The sequence below is a fragment of the Sciurus vulgaris genome (assembly GCF_902686455.1).
Source record: "Sciurus vulgaris genome assembly, chromosome: X".
In the NCBI taxonomy this organism is placed as follows: Eukaryota; Metazoa; Chordata; class Mammalia; order Rodentia; family Sciuridae; genus Sciurus; species Sciurus vulgaris.
The window spans coordinates 12,652,913-12,679,383 of record NC_136471.1 but is presented as its reverse complement, the minus strand read 5'-3'; the positions used below and the strand labels follow the sequence as shown (position 1 = coordinate 12,679,383).

At 38.1% G+C, this 26,471-nt stretch overlaps 2 long non-coding RNA genes across 3 annotated transcripts in view; both read left to right on the top strand.

Annotated features, from left to right (window-relative positions):
• Positions 1–5,361, top strand: part of LOC306651889 — a 44,346-nt gene extending 38,985 nt beyond the window's left edge. For both annotated transcript variants that reach the window (XR_013761233.1, XR_013761234.1), the window contains one exon: positions 12–5,361. This is a non-coding gene — a long non-coding RNA (uncharacterized lncRNA). The remainder of the gene's footprint in view (positions 1–11) is intronic.
• Positions 5,362–5,454: 93 nt separating this feature from the next.
• LOC306651890 overlaps positions 5,455–26,471 on the top strand; it is a 118,587-nt gene continuing 97,570 nt past the window's right edge. Inside the window, exon 1 of the long non-coding RNA XR_013761235.1 lies at positions 5,455–6,395. This is a non-coding gene — a long non-coding RNA (uncharacterized lncRNA). The remainder of the gene's footprint in view (positions 6,396–26,471) is intronic.

Here is a 26,471-nt window from a genome sequence, read left to right as displayed (position 1 = left end):
TTTTGATACAGGGTGTTGCTAAATTGCTGAGGCTGGTCTTGAACTTGTGGTCTTCTTGCTTCAGTCTCTTGAGTCACTGGAATTATAGTCATGCACCAATGCACCCAGCTAAGTTTTATTTTTCTTTCATAAAAATTATCACCACCTGTATATTATACAACGTATTTCTTCGCATATGTTCTGTCTTTGCTTGTCAGAATGTAAGCTCTATGAGACAAGTCTTTGAGACTTGATCTTGTGAATTTCTACTTGGAAGTGTCCAATGATTATTGGTTGAATGGATTATGAATACTCAGTAAATTCTATTTGTCCTTTGCTTCAGATATTATTTCCTAATTATCTTTTCTGCTTGAATGACCAATGGGTACCTGAGCCTTAAATCCCACCTGAACCTTTGGTTTCCTTTGCATCTCCATTCCATTGATAAATGAGTTCTTCTCAAAGTTCTATATTCTAGTAAATGGCAACTCCATCTTTCAGGTTCCTCTGACCAGAACATTTAGAGTCATCTTTAAATTCTCCCTTCCCTTCATGCTCATTTCCAATCTAATAGAAAGTTATGTTCCCTCTATTTTCAGAATATATCCACAAGCTAACCTTTTCTTAGCACCTCATATGCCACTCGCTTAATCTGAATCACTAACATCTCTTCCCAGAAAAAATTGCTTCCACCCGTATCACCTAATTCTTTTCCATACTACATATTTACTTTTTTAAAAATATAAATAGGACCAGGTACAGTGGCACATGCCTGTAATCCCAGCAGCTTGAGAGGCTGAGGCAGGAGGATCATGAGTTCAAGGTCAGCCTCAGCAACTTAGCAAGGCCCTAAGCAACTTAGTGAGACCCTGTCTCTAAATAAAATACAAAATAAAAAGGGCTGGGAATGGGGCTCAGTGGATAAGTGCCCCTGGGTTCAATCCCTGGTAACCCCCCCCAATATGTACATCTCCACATTGCTGCTCTGCTCAAATGTCCTGAAAACCTCCCATCTTAATCATACCTGAAATATAACCTCTTCACTTTATCCCTTTATCGTACTCAAATTTTCGTTACATGTGTAACTACTTGATTTAGATCATTTGGTTATATATTGCTACCCAGTAGAATATGAACTCAAAGGCACCTTTGTAATTTTTTCAAATGGAGGCATGCTAGAACAGTAGATGGCAGCAATGACAATCAATGTCTTGCATATCCACATGTGTCTTTGTGAATATGAGGCCGAATCAGTGTGAGGTTATTTGTGAATGCAAGCCCACGTGATCCTGGGAGTATATGTATGCGTAGGAGTATGTAAGCGTGTGTGTGAGAGTTGTAGTGTTGAAGAGCACGGAAGGGCATTTGTGACTGTGTGAGCATGGGAATGTGTGTGAATGGGCGTGTAAGACTGGTGAAAATGTGTGATCCAACGTGAGAGTTCATGTACCTGAAAGTGTGTTTGGCAGCATGTGTAAGAAGTGTGAGTGTGATGTGTGTGCATGTATATGAGTGTGTGAGGGTGTTGATGAATGTGCAAGTGTTTACTGGTATGTGATTGTGAGTGCACGTGTGTGTAACTGGCTCTGAATCCACCTCCAATCTTCACGCAGTCACCTCATACCCAGAACTCCATGGGGAAAAGAGTTACCATTGTTTCCCAAAATATGCTCCTCCTCCTTTGCTCTCCATCTTCAGGAAAAGTGTCACCAGCCATCTCATTACCTGAGCCAGAGAAATGGGAACCATGCCGAAGTCATTTTCCTTCCTTAAGCCACATATCACCAAAGTTAACATCGATCCTGACTTTTCTATTTCCACTCCAAGATTTCGAGTTGAGGCCCATCTTCTTCCACTCATGAGAACCTCATGGCTGGATGCCTTGTTTCTTGACCGGAGACCCTGGCTTAAGTCATTTCAGAACAACTCATGGAAGTGTTGGAATTTCAGTTACAGTCTCCATAAATACTGCTCCACCATTCTGTTAAGGTGGTTCCTATGCTGGTTGGAAGGTTCGATGAAGTGTATACACTCTGAGGCCCTTTCTAACACTTAGAGAATCAATAATTATTTGATCCAATTGAAACAAACCATCCCTACAAATTGTTCTATCATCAATATAATCTTTGATAACAACTTGATCTAGTTTATTCATTAGCATTGATTAGATGAATAAATGGGGCTACTTAGTGGGTATCAGACATTTCCACCAAATCCCTTATCAAGTGGGGAGACAGTGCAACTCACAAGAAAAATCAGAGACATTCGTTGGTGCATGTTCTTCTCCCAAATCTGTCCTGGTTTGGGATATTAAGACATTTCATGTTGCACTTACATCTTAGGGGTCTGAACTTTTTAACCAAAGGTTCATCATATCTCACAATCCCCAGGTTATGACCACAAAAACCTTTTGTCCTTAACATATACTTAGTCTCTCTAGTCATTCAATAAACTATTAATCAACCAATGACTTTTTATTTAGTTCTAGCAAGGTTGCTAGGCACTGTAGAAAACATGCCTTGCATTAATATCATTTAGTCTTTAAAATAGCCCTGTTGCTTCAGGTGTGAATGGTGAGGTCCAGAGGTCTTAAGTGTTGTGTCCAGACTCACACAGTAAGCCACACAGTTGGGATTTGAACCTACATCTCTCTGGCTTCAAAGCACATGATTTAACAACCACCTCAATGTGTGTAGCCATGAGAGGGGAACTCTTTTACTTTTCCACTTTGTCTGATAACCTGATAATCTTTTACTAATTTTATATATTGGTTGTGTGTCTCTGTGTATGCATTTCTTTTTTTTTTGTTACCAGGTATTGAACCCAGGACTGCTTAAACTTTGAGCCTCATCTCTAGTCCTTTGTTATATATTTTATTTAGAGACAGGTCTTGCTAAGTTGCTTAGGGCCTGCAAAGTTGCCGAGGCTGACATCAAACTCACAATCCTCCTGCCTCAGCCTCCCCTGGGATTACAGGCATGCTTCTCCCCTGTTCAGTATCCTCCAGTGACATTCTACTGTACCTAGAATAAGAGTCATCCTCCATAGCCTAGCCTCCCCCACATAGCATTATCTGGCCTCCTGCCTTTTCTCTAAATTCATCTCTCACCACTGCCTTCCTTTATCATGTTGCTTTTCTCTATTCCTAGAATATCTCAAGTTCATTCATTCTGGCCAAAGCTCTTCATAATTGATCTTTCCATGACTGGCTCCTTCTGTTCATGCAGTCTTACTTTGTTAATGGCTTTCCCTGACTTCCATTGTGTTTAGCCCTTCTCTCTAATGACTTTTATCATAAATCCCTCTTTATTTCATACATACCACTTATATAGCTAAAATGATCTTGCTTCTTTGTAGACCACAGTCCCCTTGAAGGTACAGACTTATCTTTCTTGTTCACTCATGTTTCTTCACTGTCTAGATCAGTGCCTTGGGATTCCGCGAATGTGTGAATTGAATGAATGAAATCTAAATCAGCTTGCAGCTTGAAGGATGTCCTTATTGGGATTTTTTTTTTTCTTCCTGGAAGATGTTAGAAAAATCTTTGTGAGGGTTTTGTGTTTACCAGGACTTTGCCACAAAATTCTTTATACAGTGTAAGCTCCATCATCTGTATTACTCACTGCTGTGTGTTCTTGATTCCCAGCATGCCTGGATTATAGTAGGCACTCAATAAACTTTTTTTAAAGTAAAGAATGGCATCTGATACAAAATGTGAATTGAAAATATTTGGAGAACTATTAAGAACTTAAGACATATCACAGATATGGGGGCGAAGGTTTACATTTTTCCCCTTCTCATGTTCCGTGTTTTTCCTCCCTCAATAAATTTTGGTTCTATAGGAGAATCAAGATGGCGGGTACAGGAAGTAGGCTACAGGTTCCAGTTCTTCCACAGTTCAGAACTGGAAACAGCTACACAACAAAGTGGGTGATGGAGGGAATACATGTAGGTTCAGTGTTAGAATGACAGAGACTTTGAGATTCTGATTACTCTCACCAAGTGAGGTAGAGTTAATCAGTTCTGAACCTGTGTCTGCACTACTGGCACAGCATGGGGGAGAGGTGAGAAAGAGCAGGAAGCTAAGTTGAAAATTGCTTTGGAATAGTGGTAGGAGAGAAAATCAACCCAACTTAGCTGATAGGAAACTGTATCACAGTCTAGTGAGAAGTGCTTTGCTTCTCCTAACTAGTGAGTGGCAAGCTGTGGTTCGAGGCCATTTTGTAAGAGTTGCACTTAAGGTCACATTTGAGAAAGGCAACTTCCTGCATCTTTATCTCCTCTGGAGCTAGCAGCAAATATTGTCATGGGAATGCCTTTGAAGCAAGACATAATATATACAGCAGGATTGCTGTGAGCCAAAGGCCACTGAGATCTACTTCTGACCAGAGGAGGGAGCAGAATAAGGTGGGGTGCATTCGGGAGTCCTGCAGAGTGCCACTTTCCACCACTTACTGACATCTTCCCAGCATGCACATATACCCTTCACCCATACCATGGTGGGTTCTGCCTGCCATGCTTAGAACTCTCTGACACCAAGCCAAGATTCTCTGATACCTGGGCTGAAGGTGGAGTTGGCTGCATTCAGAATGGCAATCATCAAGTATGCAAATAACAGTAAACACTGGGGAAGATGCTTGGAAAAGAACTCTTATGCCCTGTTAGTGGGAATGTAAATTGGGATAGCCACTACAGAAATCGGTATGGCAGATCCTCAAAAACTAAAAATCAAACAACAATATGATCCAGCCACACCACTCCTTGATTACTTATCTGAAAGGATTAAAGTCAGCATACTTTAGAGATATATGCACAATTCACAGATAAGCAAGTTAGTTATCAGCCTAGGTGTCCATCAACAGATGAATGGATAAAGAAAATGTGGTATACAAAGGACTTAAAATCAGCATGCTACAGTGATGCAGCCACATCAATGTATATAGCAGTTCAATTCACAGTAGCCAAGCTATGGAACTAACCTAGACACCCCTCACTAGATGAATGGATAAAGAAATGTACATACACGCAATGGACTATTACTCAACCTTAAAGAAGAATAAATTTACGGCATTTGCTGGTAAATGGATGGAACTGGAGACTCTCATGCTAAGTGAAATAAGCCAATCCTCCAAAACCAAAGGCTGAATATACTCTCTGATATACAGATGCTAACACACAATAAGGGGGGGATAGTTCATTGGAGTAGACAAAGGGGAATGAAGGGAAGGGAGAGGGATGGCAATAGGAAAGACAGTGGAATGAATTAGGCTTAGCTTTCCTATGTTCGTATATGAATATACAGTCAATGAAGAAACTCCACATCATGTACAACCACAAGAAAGGGAAGTTATTTTCCATGTATGTATGATATGTCAAATACATTCTACTTTCAAACAGTATTTGTTCTGTTAAACAGAACAAATAAAAAAATTATATATATGTGTGTGTATGTCCACACACACACACACACACACACACACGTATATATATATAAATACATTCTCCTGTATTTGTAAACAGAACAAAGTAACAAAAAATGTGTTATATATACACAATGGAGTTTTACATAGCCATAAAGAAAAATGAAATTATGTCATTTGCAGGAAAATGTGTGCAATGGGAAGAGTATGATGTTAGGTGAAATAAGCCATACTCAAAAAGACAAGTAACATAGTTTTTCCCTCATATGTGGAGGTTAGAGGAACAAAAAGAAAAACAAGTGATGTCATGAAACTAGAAGGGAGACAGATGATTAGGGTAGAAGTGGGGTGTCTAGGGGAGGGAGGATGGAGGGTAAGGGAATGAAATCAGATTTTCTTACATGCATGTATCAATATGCCACAGCAAAACCCATTGTTCTGTATAATTGATTTACACTACTAAAAATATTTTTTCATTCCATCAATATTTATTAAGGGCCTGATTTGTACCAGTAATACCATAACATAACTAACTATCCTAACTAATTTGTTGAAAACATTACTAAACAGAACTTCTTCAGTAGTCGACCTCATCTTATACCTTTGTCAGCCAGGTAGTAAGGAGACCGGTGGAACATCAGAATCCTACTGTCCCGTGCAGTGTCGTAGACTTTTACTCCACATCTGAAGACTAATACACAGGGAGAGAAATAAAGGGATGAAACTGGATAAAGGATCTAATAATGGTATAGACTGAACAATTTTTTTTTGTCTACCCTTTATGCCCATATCTCCTGCTGGGATGCAAAGAAAAAGTGTTTCTATGAAGTTCAATAAAAGATTAAATGCCTTGGTTAAATAAGTGATTTTTTCTTCTGCAAGTCTGATAGTGTTATTTGGATGTCTTCTTTTTTGGATCAGTTTAAAGGTTAATTATCTTGGCAGAGAAAGCCAGCTGATGTTAGTTGTTTATGGAGAGTGAAGACCCTCAGCGAGGTAAATTCCTGCAAGTGAAATAGCCACATCAAAGGGTGTGTACTCTAAAATGTCTGTACTTACCATCAAATTGTTCTCCGAGATGGTTAGAACAAATTTACATTCCTTCCAAACAGCTGAAATGTTGCCATTGTCCCGTAACCTCTCAAGCAGTAGGAGTCATCAAACTTTCTGAATTTTTTCTTATTTTCAGAAAATCATATCCCTTTGATATTTCAATATTCATTTCCTTGAAAACTACTAAGATTGCATAGATTTCATACATTAATTATTTTAAAAAATTCTATAAATAGTGTATTCACATTTTTGGGCCATTTTAAATTTTGTGATATAATAATACTAACCATCAATTTGGAGGATTTCTCATATATAAGGTCTAAATAGTTTGTCTGTTTAAAAATCTTTTCTCCTAGTTTTGTGGTTGAATTTATTTATAGAATATCTTGATGTGTTGGAAAATTTAATATTGATGTGGTTGTAGTGATCGGATTTTTATTTTATCCCTTCTAGATTTTTTTATTTTGCCAGGAAATGCCTACCCACACTGAATTTACAAATTATTCTTCTGTATTTCCTCTTACTGTAGCCACTTCATTTTGTTTTCATTCAAAAATCTATGTAAGTAAGAATCTAAATTTATTCTCTCTCAGGTGTACATTCCGTAGACCCAAGTGTGAATATGGGATGATCTTTCACTACTGCCCCTCTTTGGTGCTATTTTAATACATTTCATCCTTGCATATAGTTAACTCTGTTCCTTGACTCTATTTTCTCTTCCGTTTGTCCACTCTTTGATCAGTGTTACATCCCTTTGATTATAGTGGCTTTAACATACCTTTTGATATTTAATGGATCAGGTCCCTCCCTTCGCAGTAATTGCTAAAAAAATTTTAGCACTTCTTGTATATTTCTTCTATCCTATATCTGAATTTAGTTTTTGTAATTAAATCATTTGGATTTGGACTGAAAATGCATCAATATATTAAGTAACTCTATTGCCAGACATTGGCATTATCAGCTATCACCAAATAAATTTTAGCTCCTTAACCTTGGAGGTTGCTATTCAAGTGGGAACATCATCTTGATTGCAAATGAGAATGTGCACTTCGTAATATTTAGTCTTGTGATGGCTCATGTGCTCTTTCTACCTGTGCGTGTATCATTACTGATGAGCAGTTATATATACTTATTGAGCTTCAGTGTTGAATTTTCTGTAGGGCATTTGCCTTACTTGTCCAGGTGGGCCCCCAGAGCCCTCCAGAATGATTTTTGTGTAAGCCAGCTGGTCCCATTTTATTTTATTTTATTTTTTTCAAATTTTACAGTGTTTTTATTTCTGAAGCCAATCTTTGCCCTTCTTTTTAAAGCCTCATTCTACAGGTATTGTTCTCACGTATTGTTTCCTGAGGCTGTGTGAATATCCGTTAACATAAGGTAACATCACATCTGAAACGTGAAGCAACAGAAAGACTAAGAGAGGTTTTAATTTCCTTTTTGAGGAAAAAGTGGCAAAATGCTTTCATGTTCCACCTTGCCAACCTTTGAACAATTCAGACTTTCCTTATTATATTTCAGGAATGCATTACATTCCCATCCCAGTGTAAAGAGTGACACAAAAAATTATATATAACTTAATGACAACAGGTTACCTTTATTTAGTTACAAAACATTACATGATATAACTAGTAACCAAATTCGTTATTTCTCTATAAATCTGGAGGAGACTATTGCTACAGACAATTTTAGTTTGTGGTCCCATTTTCTCTCATGCCATATACTCTTAAAATATTTTTGAATGTCTAGTCTAAACAATAGAAATTTAATTTATATTTAGGAATAGATTCCATCTTCATAGGATTGTCTTTCTTTTCAAAGACTACCATGTGTCAGTTCATTAATTCATGTCCTCTTATATGGTTTCAACGTGTTGTTAGGTAATTCTTCATTATAACATTTATTCCTTGATGTTTTATAGACTTTGTGGAAATTGTGAATTGAATTTCTAATTATATATTGTCAGTATAATGCAAATCTCATCTTGATTTTGACCAACTTACTAAATTTTCTTATTCTGATAGCTGATTTACTTGATTATTTTAGATGTTTTAGGTTTGTAATCATACAGCCTCAAGATAAATTTTATCTCACAGTTTAAAATGTGTATCACACATTTGATTTTGCTGTCTTATTGCATTAGATGCTAATCCAAACAATTACAGAGAGAGGAAAACATTATTAGATATTAATGCTTGGTATTTATAGAGAAAATCTGAATGCTGTGCAGTCAATAACAATGACAGTTTTTTTTGGCAATTGTTTAGTGACATGGGAAATGCTCCTCATGTATTAAGAAGACACACTTCATTTTGGAATATGATCTAGTTTTAAAAACACACACACTGACATACATTCATAGTTAATAAAAGGCTGGGTTAATTCAAGTGTGGTAACACAGACCTGTAATCCCAGCAGCCTAGGAGGCTGAGGTAGGAGGAATGCCAGTTCAAAGCCAACCTCAACAACTTAGCAAGGCCCTAAGCAACTTAGTGAGACTCTGTCTCAAAATGAAAAATAAACAGGACTAGGAATGTGGCTCAGCAATGAAGTGCTGTTGGGTTCAATCTCTAGTCTGTGCCCTGCCTCCCCCCAAAAAGGCTGGGTTAAAACATGTCAATACAGAAACTATATTATCACTGGATGGTAGACTTTTTTCTTTGTATTTTTACATAGTTTTCAAATTTCTGTGATTTGCATATAACTCTCATGATCATAAAAAAAATCTATTGTGTACGAGGTAGAGATTTTTTAGGGGAAGTCCTATCAGACAGCGAGAGGGGACTCCTTAGACTTTGGTCTGCAAGGTTGAGCCATTAAGTTAGAAAATATTAACTGCAGTTTTTAACATAATGGCAGTTGCTCAACATCCTGCCTTTCTTTCTATGACTCTAGTAGCTATCTTTGCAGATTGTGAAACGCTGGCCCTGTAACTCTCTTCAGTCAGACTGGCCCTGCTGATGCCCTCTGCAAAATACATTTGGTGTAAAATGTATTCGCAAAACGGCCACCTCGTTGGCTACAGGGAGGGGAAGGAATAATTTCTGCTGTGTGCTGCCTGGAAGAAAGACTGTTGCTTACAGCTCCTTTCCCCCTGTAGATCCTTCTCTGCTTTCCCACCATCGGTCATCTCCTTGGCTGACATAGTTGCAGTTAAAAGTTGTCCCTTTGCCGGTTTGCTGGTGTTTTACTCTATTTCATGCAGGTTATAAAAGTGGTTGTAACTTTTGTACTCCAGTGGAATTAAAGAACTTTCAGTCTCGTCTTTTATAGCCTTTGCTTACTCATCCTACCGAGGTTGTATTTAGGGAAGATGTTCACCTGAATTTTCTATTAGCTGTGACTCTGCCAGTCGGAGCCACAGGAACATCTTAAATCCTGGCGTGGAGGTTCCTGAGGCTTTGTTGTCTGTGGTCTTTGATTTCTTTCCCTCCTGGTGAGAGTAGAATGGGGGGCGGTGGAGGTTAAGGAAACCACATAGAGTAGAGGCTGTCAGAGGCCCATTAGGTAAATTCTAAGGCAAGGTTTAAAGTCTAAGCTATCCTTCAAACACTTAGAATGTGGATATGTCCCTGAAGCCATTTGGTTTTATGTTAGAAAGCCCAAATTGCTTGTTAAAGAAGATTTTCTCTGGAAATGTTAATTTTTTTAAAAATGGATTGCTCTACACTGACTGTGTGCCTTTGGTTTGAACAAATCAGGAACATCCATCATTTTGATACATGTTGCAGAATTTGGACAATATATTCTTCTTTTCCTTTATTTCCTAACAGAGATGCTGCTATTAAAAACAAACTGTTGCTTTGTCAAAGCCCATATTCTGTTACTTGGTGTTATTTATGCAGAGTCTAATAAAACATTATGCTACTAATCAAAGGTGATAGATACAAAGCATTGTTTTGTCTTCTGGCATTATGGATTATGCTAATGGCCATCTGCCCATAATTGATATTTTGTTCTTCAGTCACAGAAAAATAAACATAATCAACTACAAAAGACAACCATTTTGTTGTGATAGATGCTTATGCAGTTGTCTTTTATTCTCCATTATGTTTTTCATAATTTCTTAGTTAATTATTTAGTAGTATAATACTTTTATGACACTAGGACTGTCACTGCATTCCAAATGGGGATTTGAAATATATTGTATAGACATGGTGATGTCATCCCTAATATCCTCAGTGTGCAGCTGTGAAAGAGCAATCAGCCAAATACCATTTAAGACATAATGGGGCTCATTATTTTTTCTTTGGTTTTTACACATGTTGGAGGTTAGCTTACACTTAAGTTTCCTATAGAGTAAGAATTAGTAATAAAAAAATCAATCCAGAAAAATATAGGCTTAATGGTTACAGTGAAAAATCAGTTAAGCCAATGTCTCTTTGGATTTAGCACATACAGCTATAAATGAGAAGAGAAACTCGTTTCCTATAAGGAATTCATCTGCCTCTCTACTCTCCATTATGAGCTTCCATTTTGCAGGTGTGCTTGGAAGTAGACATGGTTATATGCAGTTAAAAACCAATAATGGTGGGTGTAAAGTGGACGCCACTAAATACCACTAAATACCAGATAGAAATGAAAAAGAAGTCAAAGATGTGGTACTTGCCCTAGAAGAATTTATGATCCAATTGGGAGCTGTACCATACAACTTATGGACATCAGTAAGCAAGATACCCAGTGTGAATTGATAGAGGCTTTAAGTGCTGGAGAATAGCACTTGATAGAACTGCTAGCAGAAACAGATCACTGTTTTGAAAGGTCTCAGGTCTCTAAGAAGGCAAATTAAATCTTTCTTGAGATCTCTGGAATCTGCATGCACAGAATAAGTAGATGTCATTTGAAGGTCAAGGCATGGTCTCCTGGTTACAAAACACCATGCGTTGGTAGCTGATCTGGCATCAGTGGTGATTCATATCTTTGAATTAGGCACTCCCTTCCACATTTCTTAAGCATGGTTAGTATCTCCAGTAGGCCAAGTGATATGGTTGGGCCACCAGTGTAAATGACTGGACATGTATCTGTATATACAACTTCTTTAAAAATTGTTTTTGTTCTTTTTAGTTGTACACAGCAGTAGAATGTATTTTGACATATCATACAAACTTGGAGTACAACTTCCCATTTTTGTGGTTGTACATGATGTGGAGTTCACTAGTTGTGTATTCATATACTGAATATAGGGAAGTTATGTTTAATTTATTCCCATCTCCCATTCCTCCCCCCACCCATCTCCAGTCAAGTGAACCTCCACCTCCACATTCCCCCCCTTCCCCTCCCCCTGCCCCCACCTATTGTAAGCCAGCATCTGCAAATCAGAGAACATTTGACCTTTGGCCTTTTGGGACTGGCTTATTTCACTTAGCATGATAGTCTCCTGTTCCATGCATTTACTGGCAAATGTCATAATTTCATTCTTATTTATAGCTGAGTAATATTCCATTGTGTATATATACCACTTTTCTTTATCCATTCATTTGTTGAAGGGCACCTGGGTTGGTTCCAGAGCTTAGCTCTGTGACTTGAGCTGCTATAAACATTGATGTGGCCACATCACGAGGAGTGGGATAGCTGGGTCAAATGGTGGTTCCATTCCAGGTTTTCTGAGGAATCTCCATACTGCTTTCCAGAGAGGTTGCACCAATTTGCAGTCCCACCAGCAATGTGTATACACAACTTCTAATTGCAAACACCATACCCTTCTGAATCTCACAAAGAGAAGGGGTTTTGTGTATGACTTCTGGTCATCTGTCTGTCAGGTTGCCTATTTTTTTTTTTTTTTTTTTTTGCCGATTCCTAATATTGCATACTGACACAGACCTTTTGCCTCTTATATATACTGCAAGTACCTTCTCCCATCTGTAGTTTTTTGTTGTTGTTGTTAACTCAGGGTAACTTTTGCTTTCCATACATTTTTAATTTTTACGTTGTTAAATATAAGAAATTTCCTCTTATGTATTATGAGTTTGATTTAGAAAAACCTTCCCTATTGCAAAATTGCATGAGCACTCTCCTTTATTTTCTTCAGTTTCTTTCATAGTTTTTATTTTTATATTCATAGTTTTCATTTGTGAATTTTTTGATATATGATGTGAAATACAAATTCTAATTTTGTTTCTGTTCTTCCTTTTACTCAAATAAGTAGCCTGCCTATTTCATCATCATTTCTTTAATAGTCATATTAAAATGAAACATTTTTCATACACTGAACTATGACTTACAGATTGTTTTGGCGTTCTTTTGAATCTTTATTTAATTGATTTGTCTATTCTTATGCCAACATCACACTTTTTTACTTGCTATAGTTTTATAGATTTTTGTATCTATAGGTTAATATCCCTTCAATGAATTTTTTCTTCCATAAAAATTCTAGAACCAGGGCTGGGGTTGTGGCTCAGTAGTAGGGTGCTTGCCTAGCATGTGTGAGGCACTGGGTTTGCTCCTCAGCACCACATAAAAACAAATAAATAAATAAAATAAAGGTATTGTGTTCATCTACAACAACAACAACAAAAATCAATATTTAAAAAATTCTTCAACCAGCTTGGCAAATTTCAAAAGAAACTTTCACTAAGATATTAGTTCTAGCTGAATTGAATGGCTCAATTAGAAAGGGATTATCTTTATAATATAGAGTGTTCCTGTATGGGAGTATAATATACCTCTGCATTCATGCTGGTCTTCTATACTTCAGGGAATTTTCTTTTCAAAAATGTTCTACGCAACTGAATTGGAATTCACTTTTAAGTATCCTTTTCATGTATTTACAACCCCTTTCAAGTAATTCTACCCTTAGCCAGCTGTATTTAACAGAATTTTGTAAAGCTCTGAATGTGTAGCAATGTCCATGACCCCTTTCCACATTTCTCCTTTTTCTAATTAGTGCATTTTAATTATATAGAATAATGGATTTCATCCTGGCATATTCATACATGTAAATAACATACTTTAATCATATCCATTCTCATTATCCTCCCTCTGTTCCATGATCCTCTTCTTCTCCAGTAGTTTCCCTGCTACTTTCATGTTGTCCTTTCCCTCACTAGATTCCAAACATGGGGGAGAATATACTTGTCTTTCTGCATCTGGTTTATCTCACTTAACATTAGGATCTCTAATTTCATCCGTTTTCCTGTAAATGACATGGTTTTGTTGTTCTTAATGACTGAATAATAGTCCATTGTATATGTATACCACACTTTGTACAATTCCTTCTTTATAAATTGGGACCACATGCATCCAACATCCTGACACAGCTAATTACATATTAGGCCAGCTTGATAGAGAACAAAAAATAATCCAATATTTTCTTTCTATTGGAGAATTTTCATTTGGAGATTTAACTTGGAAAACTATTAGTGATTGGTTGTTGAGCAGAAATGGAGAGAGACAAATCAGGAAATAGAAACAGGAGGTGGTAGAATTTAGTTAAGATGCCATGAGACCAAAGAGCAGTGAATGGAAATATCAATGAGTAGTAATTGAGAGAGAATGAATATAATTGACTTAATGGTATCAGAGGACCATATACATACAAAAACACATACACTTAATTCAGAAGTCACTGAGCCAATGATAGTAAGAATTTATCTATTTTAAAGTAAGACCTCCTGAAAATCTTGAAAGTATATAAGTTGGCCAAATCAGATAAAGATGGTGACTAATTGAATTGACACTCTTGTGGCCATTTATTGGTCAAGACTGAGTCCCAGACATTCACCATTCCACACACTAACACTCCACCATCACTGCCACAGTCTACTTGAAACTACCTGGCCTATCTCACTAGACTTTGATTCCTGATACTAGTTGCTTCCAGAAGTCCCAGTTTCCCAAGGCTCATCTCTCCCAGTCTGATTCCCATGTAATTCTGTACCTCCATCTCACCATTCCCATAATGATTTTAATCCATCATTTTAATCTTTTTTTTTTTTTTCCTGAATGATCCCTTTCCCTTCTTGTTGTAATTAAAACCTAGATTTCTTTGTGTGGACATTGCTTTTCCTGCTGTCTACCTTTTCTCCCATTTCCTCCTTTACCACTGTACCTGGGGGTCAGGTAGGTGTCCACTTTGCATCCTCATTACTGGTTCCAGACAGCCATCCCGTCCTCCTCCCTAAAGACATCAGATTGAATTGCTCACTGTGTTTCGTTTCCATGGGCCATTTCCCAAAGATTATACCTCTTCTTGCTCTGGAATTCTGTCTAATACTTCTCCTGTCCTCTTTCTTAGCAGTTTTGTATAGACATAATTGATATCCCAACATTCCAGTGTCTCAATCCTTTGATCCCTTCTCCAGTGATATTATCTAACCTCCTCATTCTCACAGTCATAACCTTCTTATAGTTACAATCTCAATTTTAATATCCCCTTTCTGTTCACTACTTCCTCTCTAACCAGCTGCTTCCTTCTATTATATCAACTCAGGCAATTCTCAACTTATCTGGCCTTTGACTCCATTGCTTCCACCACCTTGGTCACTGCCTTCAACCTTTATGCCTTTTCTTTCTTCTTTGACCAGTTTATATTCCAGAGCCAGACATCAGAATCTATCCTGTGCAAACATATGTAGCTGAATGTGCCTGGACAAAATTGCACAGCCATGCTTATTGCAATTACTTTAAATTCCTGCCCAGTAAATGCAAATACAATCCAGGCACCTCTCATTCTCCAGCTTTCATACTTTATAACACACCCTCTCTCTTAAATCTCTGAAACTGCCTACCCCACCTTTGCTATCAGCTGATGAGCTTCTTGATCACTGAGAAATTTGCAGTGATCAGAAGAGAATTTCCACAGTTTCACACCACCAAGGAGCTACTCTCCGCCAGCATCTGCCTTCCCACCTGTCACTGTAGATCCACGACACGTTCTTCTAGCTCCTGCCATTTCCTCTGACCTGTGCATTGGTTGTCCTTTCCTCTCTTCCCGAGATATTGCTCCAGCAGTTATCTTTGCTCTACCCACTTTGCTTCTCCCCCCTCTTTCCCAGACCATCTCCAGAAGCATACACACAGGCTGGTAGTCCTCCTGTATTTCGAAAAATATTGCTGCACTTTTCCCACTTCAGGAACCACCCCATTTCCTTGTTATCCTTTGCAGCAAAATTCTTTGAATATTCTATACTTGCTGTATCCAATTCTCTTCCTTCCAGTTTCTCTTCAGCATATTCAAAATCACCACTTCTTTACACCACCACTTCTTCATAAACTGCTCTTCTCACAGTCACCAATGATGAATGACCACATTGTTACAACCATTAGCCACAGTGAGGTCTCTGTTCTCATTCACTAGTGGCATTCGATACAACATCCTTAAACACTTTCTGGCTTAAATATCCAGCTTCTACAATTTCCTCCTCCTCCCTCTCCTTCTCTCTCCCCTTCTCCCCCTCCCTCCATCCTTCCATCCCTCCCTCCCTCCCTTCCTCTTTCTCCTCCTCCTCCTCTTTGATTCTTTTCCTTTTTTCTCACAGGCCTTTTCTCCTTAGTCTCCTTAGCCATCTTTCCCCTTTTCCAACCTCATGATGTGTGAATACCTAGGGATCAGTACTCATTGGTCTTCTCTTCACTAAAATAGACATAGACTTCCTACTTTGGTGATTTCACCCAATCTCGTGTGTTTGTACATGATCTATATATTAATTCCTGCCAAATTTATCTCTTCTATATTCCAGACTTGTCTGTGCAGCTGCCTTCTTGACCTTTTTACTTTTGTCTGGTAGCTGTCTCAAATTTAGGACTTCAAAGCAGTAGCTCCTGATCTTCCCATACTCCACAGCTGGTGCAGTCTTACCCATCTTAGTTAATGGCAGAGTCTTTGGCTTACCCTTAAAATACATCTGGAATTTACCTACTTTTGACTTCCTCTACCAGGGCCACCCTGAGACCCAGACAAGTGGTACCTTTTCTCTTGGATCATCTCTTTTACTCACAGTCATAAATTTATTAAAAGCATTTGGGAATGGGGTCAGGCGCAATGGCACACACCTATAATCCCAGCAACTCAAGAGGCTGAGGCAGGAGGATTGCAAGTTTGAGGCCAGCCTCAACAACTTCACAAGATCCTGTCTCAAAATGAAAAATAAAAAGGACTGGGGGTATAACTCAGTGGTAGAGCACCCTTGGGTTCAATCCCTAGCACTACAAAAACAAAAAATAAAACAAAAACATTTGGACACTTGTAACTTGCAGACAAATATTTAGTATTAAATATGATCTGTAACTATAAATATGCATTCTTCTGAAAAATATCACTCCATCTTGACTTACATTATTTGCTCTGTGCTCCTGGAAAAAATTATAAAAGATTGTGTACAAAAGCTCTGCAGAATCACAGTTCATGTGGGAGCTGAAAGTGAAGATGGATGCTTGATTGGCATGTGGGGAGGGAGACTTTGATAGAAGTCCCTGCATAATGCAAAGAACAAATTGACTTAGGAATCCTTTCTCTCAAGGAGCATAAATGGAGTAAAATCTTGAAGAAAAAAAAAATCAACTCTAGTAGTAAGAAAACCAAAATAATTATAATAATTGCAGGATATTCGTTACCTCTGGGGAGGGGAGGTGGGTGGGGTTGAAATCTTGGAAGGTGACGCTACAGACCTCCAAGTTGCTGGCAGTGTTCTATTTCTTGATCTGGTTGATAGTTGTACCAGTACCTAGCTTTTTCATCATTTGTTAATTTGTACATACATTTCTTTTTACTCTTATTTACATGTGCTTTGTTTCATCTTGGTTTTTTAAAATTAAAAATATGCCGGCTCTGGTGGCACAAGCCTGTAATCCTAGCAGCTGGGGAGGCTGAAGCAGGAGGATCATGATTTCAAAGCTGGCCTCAGCAACTTAGTGAGACCTTGTCTCAAAATAAAATATAAAAAGGGCTGGGGATGTGGCTCAGTGATTAATCACCCTGGATTCAATCCCTGGTCCCAATAAACAAATGAATGAATTAATTAATTAAAAATGAAGAAATAGGAAAAGAAAAATAGAAAGATGGTGTTTTCTATTAGTGCTGTGATCTCATTTTCTTACTTCCTTGTGTGCTTTGCTCTGTGGTTCTGTCATGAGTTATGAATTGGTTCAGCATTTACAGAAGATGGAAATGGCAACCAAGGAATATTTTGTCATATTAAATATTTCATATTTGTTTCAATTAAAATGTTAATTTCTGTAGCACATGTCAGAAAGCATGATATGGAATATTTAAATTTCTGTATGCATCTGTATATTTAAGTCTTTGTGAAATTTACGTCATTGAGAACTAAATTATAAAATTTAAGTGTGTCTTATTAGTTTCTGCAATAATGAAAACTTATCAAGTGTTTTGTATTATACTATTTGAACATAGTAAGTGAAATCCATGGTTCATTATGGATCTAAATATTATTTTAACAATTTTATTTGCAATTCCAACTGCTACTGCTCCTGCTGAAAACATGGATTGCTATAGACTGCTCCATCAATACTTGATTTTTCTCCATGTTCCTTAGGACCAGCCAAATGCTCCTGTTTCTTCCTTCCAGGAAGATTACTATTTGTCTGCTGGTGGAATACTCTGAAAGAGACCTTCCTCTTCTGCTCTGTATCCATATTTGAAAGAAAAAGGATCATCATTCAAAGTCAGAAGAGAGAGGAATTGTTATAAAACTTAAAAATCCTGAGCGGGATAAATAAGGATGAGAGATACAAAGGTATCTCTTTTCAACAGAATTTTAAAAATCATAGAATCGGTAACTGAATTTATGGATACTGTTATAACTGGCCTGCTTGCTGCTTCTTAATAACTTACTTGTACCTATTTATTGTGTTTTTATCTTAGTTCATTTACTCAGAAGATCCTTATCCTTATCTTGAAATGTTTGGCAGACCACATGAGCAGAATATTTGAAAAAAAATGTTGGGCCCACTGGGTTGTGTGTATGTGTGTGTATACATGTGTGTGTGTGTACACATACACTAATATATGTGTACACACATTCTGAGCTGATTTGTGTGGACTCCACCTGCCTTCAGTAGTTGTTTGAAAAGTTTAAACCAGGATGAGACACTACTAGATCTCTGTGCCCTCTGACAACTGCGGGAATTGTTAGAACCAGGAAGCATGAGTGTGCTAAAAGGTATTCACTAGAGGATAGATGGGAGCGAGTTTCAGAAAAAAGACTGATCTTGATAGCTAGACTTTTCTGCAGAAATGTCATTGTAACTCGAGGAAGGCAATGAGTTTTTATGGAAAGAGGAATTTTTTAAATTTTTGGAATCTTAGAGGAACCTGAAGGGAAGGATAACTCTGATACTCTTGTTTTATCACTGATGGAAAGACCAGCTGTCTGTACAAGTGATTGGTTTTGTGACTCAGATGCCAGGAAACTGTACAATTCAGCTGGGGTCTCAATGAAGTGATTATCACTCCTGCTGTTAAAAAAAAACAAAACAAAGCAAAACTGATACCAGTTAAATTTAACATCGTTTATTTGAACAAGACAAAGGTTCTAGAACTGGGCAACACTGAGAACTGAACATGGTTTGGAATGCCCCCTTCTCCATTATGGTGGACTACATTTATAACTAGGAAACAGGAAATGGCATACAGAGATGATCTGATTAGTGCAGTTTGGTGTTTGCCTTATTTGGGCATAATTTATTACTTTTTAGCCTGGGTTTGGCTGCTATGATTTACTGAGACCTGATTGCGTAGGTATAAGAACATACTCCTAGGTTAGGTTACAACTTGCTTACCATCAGGATAGGGTACCATTCACTTTGTACAGAGGCTGTTTTGTGCCATATTTTATCACAAGTATGGAGACAGGTGTAGGCCAAACAACTCAAGTTAGCACCACAGACAAGCAGACAACTGCTTTTTCTGGCAGTTGTAGGTAGTTTCGGGATTCCATTATATTTTATTTATTTTGAACTTCAGTTTCTTTTTGTGCCACTTAGAAGATAAATATGATTCATAAGGGCTTGATGTTGTAACTGGGGTGAGGGTATGAAATAGTAGGTTGCTTTGTCAAATAAATTAGTAATGAATGACTTATTGAGTACACAAACATGACAAGTTTTATTTAAATTTTGGGAATGTGGTGGGGAGAGGAGACTGTGTGTATGCGCTGTGATACAGAAAGACAAAAAATGTACATACTAATGAAGTGCATGCGATGTTTCAATAGATGCATACATTGTGTCATGTTTAAATCAAGTTAAAACACATGTATCTCTGAAATACTGATCATTTCATTGTATTTATTATTTATTTATTTATTTATTGGTACCAGGGGTTGAACTCAGGGGCACTTAACCACTGAGCCACATCCCCAGCCCTTTTTAAATATTGTATTTAGAGACAGGGTCTCACTGAGTTGCTTAGGGCCTCGCTAAGTTGCTGAGGTTGGCTTTGAACTTGCGATCCTCCTGCCTCAGCTTCCCAAGCTGCAGGGATTACTCCTATGCCCTACCACACCCGGCTATTTATCATTTCTTTATGGTGGAAAGTTTAAAAATTCTTCCTTCTATCATTTGTAATGTATAGTTCATTATTGTTATCTATAGTCATACTGCTGTGCAGTAGCGCATAGGAAGTTTTTGCTCTAATCAAACTGTAACTTAGTACCTAGTTATCAAACTTTCTCCATCCCTCCCTCCTTCATACTCTCTCTGGTCTCTGGTAACCACCCTTCTCCTCTCAACTTCCAGGAGATCAACTATTTTATATTCCACATGTGAGTGAGATCATGCAGTACTTGTCTTGCTGTACTTAGCTTATTTCACTTCACATAATGACCTACCCAGTTCCATCCATGTTGTCCCAAATGACAGGTCTTCCTGATTTTTATGGCCAAATCGTGTTCCATTGTATGTATGTACCACATTTTCCTTTGTCTATTGATCAACTGATGGACACACAGACTGATTCCATCTCTTGACTGTTGTAACTTAATGCTTCAATGAACATGGACGTGCAGACACGTCTTTGCCGTACTGATTTCATTTCCTTTGGACATATTCCTAGTAGTGGGATTGCTGGATCATAAGGTAGTTCTGTTTTTTAGTTCTTTGAGGAGCCTCCAAATTCTTGCCAGTACTTGTTATTGTTCATTGTTTTGATAATAGCCATTTTAACTGGAGTGAGATGATATCTCATTGTGATTTTGATTTGCATTTCCCTGATGATTAGTGAAATTGAGCATTTTTTCATGTACCTGTTAACCATTTGTATATCTCTATCTTTAAACTCTCTTAACAGTGTCTTTCAAAGATCAGGAACTCTTTAAATTTTTTTTTTAGTTGTAGATAGATACAATACCTTTATTTTATTTATTTATTTTTATGTGGTGCTGAGGATCAAACCCAGTGCCTCACACACACCAGGCAAGTGCTGTACCACTGAGCCACAACCCCAGCCCAAGGAACTCTTGATTTGTATTGTTTCATTTACCAATTTTATCATTCATTACATCATTATAGATTATGATTTTTGTTATTTGTAAAAAGTTGACAAATACCCCAAGTTAATGAGGATTTTCACTTTTGTTTTTTCTTGAAGTTTTATACTTTAGGTTTTTTAGTGAGGTTTATACATTCCAGTGTTTTCTTCATACTCATTAATGTTTCTTTTAGTTTGAAGAGCTCCCTTCAGCATTTCTTGTAGGATAATTCTGATGGAGGTATATTTTCTCTGCTTTCGTCTTTTTATCTCCTTCATTTCTAAAGGGCAGCTTGCTTAGGTATAGTGTTCTGAGTTGGCTGTTTTTGTCCTTCAGTGCTGTGAAAATTTCATGCCACTCTCTCCTGGTCTGAAGGACTCTGGTGAGAAGTCTGCTGTCAGTAAGGTTGGGACACCCTTATGTGTGATTTGTTTATTTTCTCTAGAAGCCCTGAAAATGGAGGCTATCTACCTTTAACCTTTCAGAGCTTGACTCGATCATGTCTTGGGGTAGGTTTGCTGGAGTTAAATGTGACTGCTGACCACTGACCTTCCTGTACCTGGATATTTGTATCCTCCTCTGTTTGGGCAATTTTATATTATCTCTTTGAGTAAGCTTTCTATTCCATTGGCATCTTAAGCTCCTCTTGAACCCCAGTAACCCCTAAATTTTAATGCTGTACCTAAGTTCCTATAAGCTTTCTTTATTTTTCTTCTTTTTTTCCTCCATGCATGTATTTTCAAATTGCCTGTCTTTGAGCTCACTAATTCTTCTGTTTGATCTATTCTGCTATTGATGCTTTCTATCACATTTAAAATTTTGTGTATTGTATTTTTTCAAAGCAAGGATGCCTGTTGGATTTTTAAAACTTGCTTGCATCTCCCTGTTAAGTTTCTGTGTTAATTAAATTGTTTGTTGTCTTGAAGCTTCTTGAGTTCCTTTTAAATAGCTGGTTTAAATTCTCCATTAGAGAGTTTTTCCATACTGATCATTTTATGTGTGGTTTCTAAGGCCTCATTTTAACCATTAGGTAAGGTCGTGGTTCTCTGAAAATTCTTGATGCCTGTTGGGATGTGACATCATCTGGGCATTGAAGGACTAGGAATTTATAGCAAACATCATCATTGGTGCCTGTCTTTCCAGAAATTCTAAGCAGGTGGTTTTGTTCTCTGAGCCTGTATGCTCTTGGGCTGTTTTATACCTAGGTGGAGCCCCAAGTCCAGGTTCACTGTGTGCACTATTGGTGTGTGGTGGCTGTTTCAGCACTAGGGGGAGATCCAGGTCCACAGTTGGTGCCCTCGAAGGATTAGTCCATCCCCACAAGCCTCTCTTTGGGTCCGCATTAGGCCCACACACCTCTTTCACAGTCACTGATCTGTGGTCAGGCACTGTGGGATTCTGCTGGGCAGAATCACTGTGGAGGAACCATTCCTGGGCTCCTACTCTTGTCTCTGGCCACCAACAGGGCAATACCATCTCACTCTCTGAGCCCATACCCTGCTGAGCCTTGTGCAGCTCTGAGGTAGGCCCAAGGCCTAGACTGTTCTGAGCTGCGTACTGCTGAGGTGACTCATGGCTCAAGAGTGCTGTACAGTCACCGGAGGTGCTACCTGGAATAAAAATCTCATAGACTGGGGCCACATGTCTTTCCCTGTCACCAGGACTGTTCCTGGAGCTGCACAGGCCAGCAGGCCTCTGCAGGGGTTGTTAGGAGTGTTAGGTTTCACAGGCCCTGCTCTGAGCTCCAGGGCTGTCTTGTGCTGGCTTTCCTGCTCTGCTCCCCAGCAGGTGGCATCTTGTTCCTCTCTCTGCTGCCCAAGGTTGTGGAAGCTGGAAGAGGCAGTTGGTTATTTAGCTCCTAACTGAGGCAGTCCTTGCAGTGCGTGGGGACTACTAGCCCCAGGGCAGGGGTTGTGGGCTTTGCTAGACCCTGGGCTTCAAGTCCAAGGCATGGATTTAATTCCTTCTCTCTTCAGCAGGAGTATCTCTCCTCATTGCTTGGAGTTGGGGAGAGGTGAGGCAAGCAACTCTGTCCTTTGGGCTTCTTGAGTGCATCTTTTCGTTTTTTATTTTAAAACTAGCCATTGTGACCTTTCACCTGGCTTCCTTAGGTCTTGTGAAGGTAGTTTGGTGCATGAAGAGCTAGCTGTTCAAATTCTTGTGTCCGTGGGGAGATAATTGCTGAAGGATCTTCACTTCAATCTTGCTCCTCAAATGCTAGTGTTTTAAAAATGTTGACTATAATGTGGACAATATGGATCAGAAAGGCAGACCAAAAGGCCAAGTAAACAATATTATGGGTGAAAATCTGAACATAACAGTAGATAGAGCAGAAAATGTCAGAAAACAAAAATACTGTGAACAACTTTAAGCAATATACATTTAAACATTTATAAGATGGAAATTTTCCTGGAAAAACAGGACTTCTCAAAGAGTTTCACAAAAACACTGAAAACCTGAGTATACCTATGACCCTGAAAGAATTTAAATCAGTAGATAAAAAATCTACCTGTAAAAAGTACACACAAACAAACACGCACATCCAGGCAATTTTGCTGTCAATTTCTGTCAAACCTTTAAGGAAGAGATAACCCCTATATTATAGCAACGTGTTCTTGGGCCCCAGGTTCAGTGTGATTGAAAAACATTTTAGCAAGTTTCAGTGGGCACAGCCAAGACTGGGAACCTGCCCAACCTTTCCCTGACTCAGTAGAATCAGTGAGCTGGTTCCACTCCTTCATTTTATAACTGAGGAGTGTAGGTATTAGGGAAGTACAGGGACTCTTTGTTCACAGAGACAATTACATTGCTTGAATTACAGTTAGTATTTTTTTAAATTTTTATTTTGTTTTTACAGACTGCATTTTGATTCATTGAACACAAATGGAGTACAACTTTTCTTTTCTATGGTTGTGCATGATATAGATTCATACTATTCATGTAATCATACATGTACATAGGGTAATGATGTCTGTCTCATTCACAGTTAGTGTTTTTATTAGTGTAGGAAGATTTCACATAAATTACTCTTGGACATTTTTCTTGTTCTGAACTGCAAATCCTCCATGTTTCAAACCTTTTCTCCTCTGTGAATGGTTACCAGTTAGTAGAATGTTACGCTTTTGATAAGCCCATAATAGGAAGTAATATGTGCTTACTGAATATCATTTTGTTTTGGAGCAGTTTTAGAATTGAAATCAAATTCTTCAGGAGAAAAAGGAGCAGAAAATAAACTTGCCATTGGAAATGGTTCAATATTGGGTTTTTGCAACGTAGAAAATGATAAAAAAGTACTCTGAGCTCAGTTTTCTGTAAGCATAAAACAGCTTTAAAACATACAGTTATTAGTTTATAAAAAGTAAAAATGGAAGACAACATCCTCTTTCATATTAAAAAGGAATTTTATCTTTGGGTTTTACAAATGACCATGAATATCATAGCCTGGAACTTTCCTGGCATTCAGTTCCCTACCCATGCTCAGCAGCAGAGACCTAGATACAGGAGGGGGCATCTTTCATGTTGGCTGCTTACAGGTGTCCAGTTAGATGGAAATGCTTTAATAAATATATCAGCCACAATTAACAGTATAATGAAAGCAGACAAAGTGTAATATAAGAATTATGATTCATTTTCAGAAAAGTTGATTTAGTTCCAGCTCAACTGGGTAGTTTAGATTGTATTTCAGGTGGGTAATTGTCATATACAATGTGAATGTTTCTAGAGTAGCCACAAATTATACTGAACATGGAGTTGTAATTGCTAATGGAAGGCTTCCATTATAGCAATAACCAGATGAAAAAGCAAAGTCCAAAACTGTTAATTAAAAACATGAGGTCCCAAAACACCCAAACTGTTTCTAAGTTAAGAGCAATCTGCTTAGGAAACTAACAAAATGTTCAGAGGAAACATTCTATATAAGTCCCACTGAAATAACCATGATAATAAAGTTATTGAATGGCTATTACCTATGAATTGCTTATATACATTACCTTTTTAAGTGTGTGTCACATTTTTCCAATTTCACCAATATCATGTACTTTCTTTACGGTGGAAAAGCTGCAGTGGAGTGGTCAGGTGACTTGCTTAAAAATCACATGGTGTGGCCAGCACTCTGAATTAAATGAGCCTACGATTCTCCCTTGTCCTCTTCCCCTCACGCCACAGCTGCCTTTCTTCATCATCTCTTCAAGGTCAAAGTCAAGAGTCAGCTCAGAGAAGGGCAGTGTCAGAAGGATAGTCGCATCTCAAGTCGCATCTCATTTTAGTGAGAAGGAGATAATAGGAAAGTCCACGTGAAAAATAAGAATCCTGCCTAGAAAGGTCCTCCATTTCATTCTGAATGTCCTTTCACTTAGTCCTTGAGTAGACTGATAGTGAGGTGATCATAGTGTGGATGACCTGACCCCAAGGGCAGAAGGCCACCTACATGCTTCCTGGTCCATAGCAGCAAGGGCAGAAGTCACTGAAGCTGGGAAAACCTTCTCCAGTCAACTTTACTTGCTCCTGGGGTTATTTCTTCCTCAAGGCCTACAACTGCTTACTCTTTGTTAGTAACTGCCACCTTTGATTTGCATAAATAGAACATGTCTGCAGGTATCAGGCCATAAACTTAGTGACCTTTAAGATCTCTTGTAGAGGGCTAGAATTGTGGCTTAGTGGTAGAGCACTTGCCTAGTATGAGTGAGGCACTGGGTTCCATCGTCAGCACTGCATACAAATAAATAAATAAAATAAAGGTCCATCAGCAACCAAAAAAAAAAAAAATGTCTCCTGTAGGTCTCAAACCATAGGCGTTCTTGCAATAAAGAGGGCACACCTTCCCAAGTTATTTGAATGTCTGACAGCACCCCTTCATCTGAACTCTGGTGACACACAGTGCTAACTTAAATGACTTTGTTCTCAGTTCTTTCCAATGTTCTAGTCAAGTCGTAAAGCTTCTTTTGCCATTGAGCTGCTCTAATGAGATAATGGGTCTCAGCACAACAGAAGCAACACACAGGTTTTGTCTTGAAACTGTCCATCAAAAATGGCTTCCATGGAGTGCTATTGTGTTTTCAGAGGTAGCTAGCTGAGTCGATTAATTAAAAGTTAACAATAATGCAAACTTGAATTTTACCTTCAATGTATCCATCCTATTTCCTGTGCAAGCCCAGGGACTTGCTCCTAGAAGATTATGATTTATCAATTGTCTGCAGTGGTTTCTTCTGAAAGTCTGATAAGAGTTAGTGTTATTTAAGAAAAATCATTGTCAGTTTCTACAACTTTCATATTTCCCCTGTTTGTAATGAACTTCTTGTCTGAAAAAGCACTTAAAGCAGTTTTTTTTTTTTTACTGAAACAATGTGCATATCTAGTTTAATTTGTTACATGAACAATTAGTGCTAAATTCTCAACATTTAAATTTTGTTTTAGTTTGCTCACAAAATGAGGCCAAACAACTCAAGGGTTTATTGGCCTTCCTTTTTGGAAGCAACACAAGACTAGGCTTTTAAAAACAGAGAAACTGAGTGTTTTTGGCTTTATTTTGATTGTTTCTCCCTCTAAGCTATGATTTTCTATCGTCTTTGAGGCCAAGCAAAATAGCAGCTCTTAAATG